Source organism: Choloepus didactylus, chromosome 24, assembly GCF_015220235.1.
Source record: "Choloepus didactylus isolate mChoDid1 chromosome 24, mChoDid1.pri, whole genome shotgun sequence".
Taxonomy (NCBI): Eukaryota; Metazoa; Chordata; class Mammalia; order Pilosa; family Megalonychidae; genus Choloepus; species Choloepus didactylus.
The window spans coordinates 21013549-21019548 of NC_051330.1; positions in this window are offsets into that span (position 1 = coordinate 21013549).

The window sequence follows — 6000 nt, forward strand, 5'->3', positions numbered from 1 at the left end:
TCTGCTAAGTAATCCACATATAATCTTATCAAGCTTCCTTTGTATGTGATGGATCGCTTTTCTCTTGCTGGTTTCAGGATGTTCTCTTCATCTTTGACATTTTATAATCTGATTATTAAGTGTTTTGGTTCAGGTCTATTCAGATCTATTCTGTTTGGGATATGCTGTGCTTCTTGGATCTGTAATTTTATGTTTTTCATAAGAAATGGGAAATTTTCATTGATTATTTCCTCTATTATTGCTTCTGTCCCTTTTCCCTTCTCTTCTCCTTATGGGACACCCATGACAAACACATTCATGCATTTCGTGTTGTCATTCAATTCCCTAAGTACATTGCTCACAATTTTCCATTCTTTTTCCTATCTATCTGTTCTTTTGTGTGTAGGATTTCAGTTATCTTGCTCTCCAGTTCCTGACTGTTTTCTTCTGCCCCTTGAAATCTGCTGTTGTATGTCTCCATTGTGTCTTTCATCTCTTGTGTTGTGCCTTTCATTTCCATAGACTCTGCAAGTTGTTTTATTGAACTTTCAATTTCTACCTTACGCACACCCAGTGTTTTCATTATATGCTTCACATCTTTTGCCATATCTTCCCTAAACTTTTTGAATTGATTTAGCTTTAGTTGTTTCAATTCCTGTATTTCAGTTGAGGTGTAAGTTTATTTCTTTGACTGGGCCATAACTTCATTTTTCCTTAGAGTAGGTTGTAGTTTTCTTTTGTGTAGACATCTGGTTTCCTTGGTTACCCCCAATCAGATTTTCCCAGACCAGAATGGGCTCAAGTCTCACAAGTGGGCAATACTCAGTATCAAGTTTCCCTGAGGGTGTGTCTTAGAATATTTACACACCTTGTGAGGCCTCAAGTCCCTGGCTTTTCCTAACCTGCTCAGCATATGGTGTCTGTCAGCCTTTGGCTCCTCACTGGTGTAAGGAAGTGTGGTCCTCTTAGTTTCTGTTCTGGCTGTTTTCCCCAGGCTCTGGGGTCTGGTTCTGAATGGAAGTCAGGTAGTAGAGCTGGGCAGCACCTCCTTCCTCTTAGGGAGGATACACCACTTAGGGAGTTTTCATCTGCATTTAAATAGGTTCTTTGTCTCTCTGACTCTGCTGTCTCCACCCTTGTCTGGGTCAGAGTGCTGCAAACTGAAAATGACTGAGGCTTTCTTCACTGAGCCTCTCAGGTTGAGAGAGAGAAAAGGGGACAGAAAGCCCCCTTTCAGGGCCAGTCCATGGCCTCTAGTTTCACCCATTGGCCAGAGGTAGCACCCAGTCCTCTGGGCTCCTACTCTCTGGACAGAGAATTCCCATGGATCTTCAAGGTCAGTCATCACTAAAAGCCTCTGTCTGCTTGTTGGGGATTTGTAGCTTGCATTGAAGAGTCCACATTTGCCATCTAAAACCCCGGTTGGAGCTGTACTGATGTATATTTGCTTGATCAGAGACTGCTGCTACCACAGCAAGGTTTTGCAGTTCAGGCTACCATCGGGGGAGGGGGCTCCCAGCTTGGGTCCACAGTTTCTACTCACAGATTCCATGCTGCAGTCTCAGGCATTCTTCCCAATCTGGATTGGTGCATGACATGTGGACAGTCATGGTTGTACCCCAGCAGTTATTCCAGATCATTTACTAGTTGTTCCTGGTTGTTTTTTAGTTGTTTCATGGGGAATAACTAACTTCCATCATCTCTATGCCACCATCTTCTTCCTACTCCTCAAGGTGTGTTTTAATCCCCTTACTGCAGTCCTTTATAAGAGGATAAAACACCTAGAAAAGCTAGAGATTAAATTCAGAGAAACACTCAGGAAAGATTAGAGAAAAAGCCACAGATGGAGAATCCAGAAGCTGAAAGCAATGAAACCCAGGAGTGAAGAACCAGCAGATATTGCCATGTGAGTTCCCATGTGACAGAGGCATCTCTGTCTTCAGAGAAGGTATTGCCCTGTTGAGGCTTTAATTGGGACATTTTTAAGGCCTCAGAACTGTAAATTTGTAATCTAATAAAAATTATTATGATGATTCTTTTTCTAACTTCCTCCTGTAGGTGCATTCTGAGACTGTCATACCCCCAGAACCCTCCTGGTGGAATGGTTCACCCATCAGGCCTGAGGACCCAGGAATGTGAGCTGAATTGGACCCCACTGTTAGGGCACAGTAGATTATTATCAAAATTAAGTCATTAATTTATAAGCTTACTTTATAGCTAAGGCAGTAAGTGAAAGACAAGGTCATTAATAAAACAATCAACAATTCTGAAATTAGCAATATTAGCATGGACAACATTAGTTACTCCCACATTGTTGATTGGGCCAGAATTCCTGTTTGCCAGGACTCCACAGGCTTCTGCAGCAATAACCCAAGAACCCAAGTTGCCTCAGAACTGGAGGGACCACATTTGATTGTTGAAATCTGTTGTTGAAGGAAGAAAGCACCACTCAAAAAATGAGACAAAAAGCTGAATTTATTTCTGTCTAAACACCACAGAGCTATTGCTCATCAGAAATCTCTTTGAACAACATCAAGCTGAACTGAAATAGTTTCTGGGAATCTCAGGATTCAGGGACTGCAGGATTTTCAGAGGTAGGAGACTTTGGAAATTGGTTTACTTTTTCTTGTGAATGTGGTTGCTGATGTGGGTTGGTACTGATGAGGTGGTTTTCAGAAGTGTTTTCACAGAGGCAAATAGTCATTGATAGATTACATAGGTTGAAAACAGGTTTGAGGTTACTTGTTACCATGGCTACAGAAACAAATAGTCTTTTCTTAGGAATGTGAGAGCTTTTAATTCTCACCCTCTACAACCTTTAGCTAATTGTCATCTCCCAGGGATTGGTTCCATACCAAAGTCTTCTCTGCTCAGGCCCTAAAAACTCTGAGAGGAGAAGGAGAAGGACAATCTCACAGAAGACAGGTGTGCTGGTTTGGATGTATTATGTACCCCCAAAATGACATGTTCTTTGATGCAATCTTAGGGGGGAAGATATATTAGTGTTGATTAGGTTGGAATATTAAATTAAGTTGTTTCCATGGAGATGTGACCCACCCAACTCTAGGTGATAACTCTGATTATTTCCATGAAGAGTGGTCCTGCCCATCTAGTGTGGGTCTTGATTTAATCACTGGAGTCCTTTGAAATCACTGGCACAGACCCAGAAGCTAGCTGGCTTAGCTCAGAGATGCTTGGAGTTGTGGACCCCTGATGTTGGCTGCAGCCAAGAGAGAAAATCTGAAGAATGCACAGGAGCTAAGAGAGGAGCTGGAACACAACCTGGGATCAGTAGCCACCAGCCACATGCTTTCCCAGCTAACAGAGGTTTGCCAGATGCCACTGGTCTCCCTTTGGTGAAGGTATACTTGTGTTAATGCCTTCATTTGGACATTTTCATGGCATTAAGACTGTAACTTTATAACCAAATAAAACCCCTTTATAAAAGCCAATCCATTTCTGGTATTTTGTATTCTGGCAGCATTAGCAAACCAGAGCAACACATTTCTACCAGCTGTGTCAGCTGGCCCCATGGAGAGTCAAGTCCTCCTGGGGGAAGTGCTGGCCACTGGTGCCAAAGAGGAGGAAGGAAGCACTAAGATACATTTCTCTCCACTTTGGACCTGTGCTCTAGGTGGAGCCTTTCCTTGTCTCACACCTTCCTCACCTTCCAGGGTCAGGTTAGCACCCCTTCTTTGTGGAATAACCCTGTGTGTGGTATAGGTGGGATGAAGTGAGAGAAGAAATATTAAAGTTTGTTAAAGTCATAGAAAGGAAGGACACTGGGTGATGGGTTGTGGTGAAGGAGAGAGAGGAGTGGAACTGGTCAGAAGTGAATGGCCTGTGCAGATCCAAAGTGACCATTTCCTGGCAACTTCAGGACAAAAAAACAACTTCATGGCAACAAACCAATTTCCTGAATGCCAAGATCCATGGCATGCAATGGCTCATGCTGAAAACCTTCTGTGAGGGCTCACAGCCTCTTGGAAGAACCATCTCCCCACTGAGAGAAAAGCCTGAGGTGTATGTCTTTGTTCCCCCTACCTGGCCAGGCAGGAAAGGGGACTACACACTCCTGATCTCTGCCTTAACTGCTGGCTGCCCCTTGATGTGGCCCACACCAGCTTCCCAAAATGCACATATGGTGGGTGACTGGAAGGCAAGGAGTGAGGAAGGAAGAGGGGAGCAGCCATCTAGGCTTCTATCAGGGGTGATGCCCCAGGGCAGTGAAGGGAGAGGACCCTCTGCCTGTGGTCACTGACCATCTGTGGTAGGTCAATATCTTGGAGCCAAACCCTGACCATCCACTCCTCATGTAAGGCCCTGCATCTCATCTGTTTTTGAAACTCCCCCAGCACAGAAGGAGGATGATGAAGAAAGAGCCCCAAAGACATCCAGCAGCTGAATAAGAAAGTTGTCTCAAGAAGGCTACTCTAAATAGCGGAAGGAACAATGTTGGTGATCTCATCCCTGGAATGGAGTCCCAACCCCACAGACCCTTCCAGGCTCCTTTGGGATGAAATCAGAAAGAGGCTGGGGTGTGAGGCCAGGCTTGTGGGATAAACTAGATTCTCCCTGGGAGACCTCCCCAGCCTTATGGAGATTGTCTAGCCTTGCCACAAAGGAGTCCCTGTGATCATGCCCTGAGCACCCCATGGAGAACCCTACATGTGTCAAAGCTGAAGGCCCTCCCTCTGCACCCACTGGCTTCTCACTACAGGCCACCATGAGGGTCCTGTTCAGATCCCAGTGTTCTACATGGCAAGTGTATCTCAGTTCCTGTCCAGGGGGGCCTCCACAGACATCCACTTCTGGAAGTTTCCATCTCCCACAGATCAAACTTCCACATACTCTACATCTGTGATCAGGGGTTCCCTGCTGTGAAGCCAAGTCATTGAGTTGTCCATGTGGTGGCAGGTATGGGCCCAGCACTTCAGCATTGGGTCCTGGGCAGAGTGCTCATAGTGGGTCACACATATGGAGGGTTTTTCTGGAGGAGGTGTGAGAAGGGTTTATGGGTGACTGAAGGGTGCTAGAGCTTCCTCCCAGAGGGTCTGCCCAACCCACAATCTGGGCCAGATAGAGCATGAGTTGGTGGGTACTCACTCTTATCCCATTACCATCCCAGACTGGGCATTTGATTCCCTACACAGATGAGGGAACAGTGCATTCCCTGGCTGTACCCCACTGTTTTCTGCAGCAAACCCCAAGCAGGGTGGCCCAAGGGTTTCTACCTCCTCACCTGCAGGATGTGAACCACAAAACCTGGGTTCCCCAGCACCCCTCCTACAACAGTCTCAGCAGCCCCCTGAGCCTCAGCATTCTCTCTGAGCCATGGCCTGCTCCTTCCCTCTCCAGGCAGACATGGAGGTGCTGGACAGTTGCGCGAGGGCACTTAGTTGTTCACACAGAGCTGTGCAGCTGCAAGGGCCCTGATGCTCCCAAAACAACTTCTCTAGACATTTGATCTTGGATTCCTCACAAACTCACTAACCCCAGCTGTCAATTGTAATTCACTGACAATTTAGGAAAGCACTTTCCTTCAAACATGTTAGAAAAGGGCTGGAAGGATAGCTGATCAGCTGAAATGACATGTGATAATCCAGCAGAGTGAGAGGTACACAGCAGGGCCACAATAAATGTTTGGGGCTGTTGTTAAGGAGCCTGATGACATCACTCAAGCAACAGGATGGGAAGCAGAGACCTTGGGAGAGATGGAAAGAGGTGGTGGGAAGACTGGGCATTGGAAAAGTGCTCAAGGATTCCAACAGTTCAATCTGAGGGAAGTCAAGGAGGCATTTTGTAAGGAGAAATGTCTAGTCCATGAGTGAAATGAGGACTGTACAAGCACACCTCCAGTATAGACTCCAGTTGACCTTCTCAGCTCACTCTCTTACCTGCTGAGTTCTGATGGTCCAGAGCCCTGTCCTCACCACACCCTCACTGTAGAAGGAGATGCAAGTAAAGGACTGCTCCCACTATACCACTCACATGCACATTCATATGAATTCATATGAGATG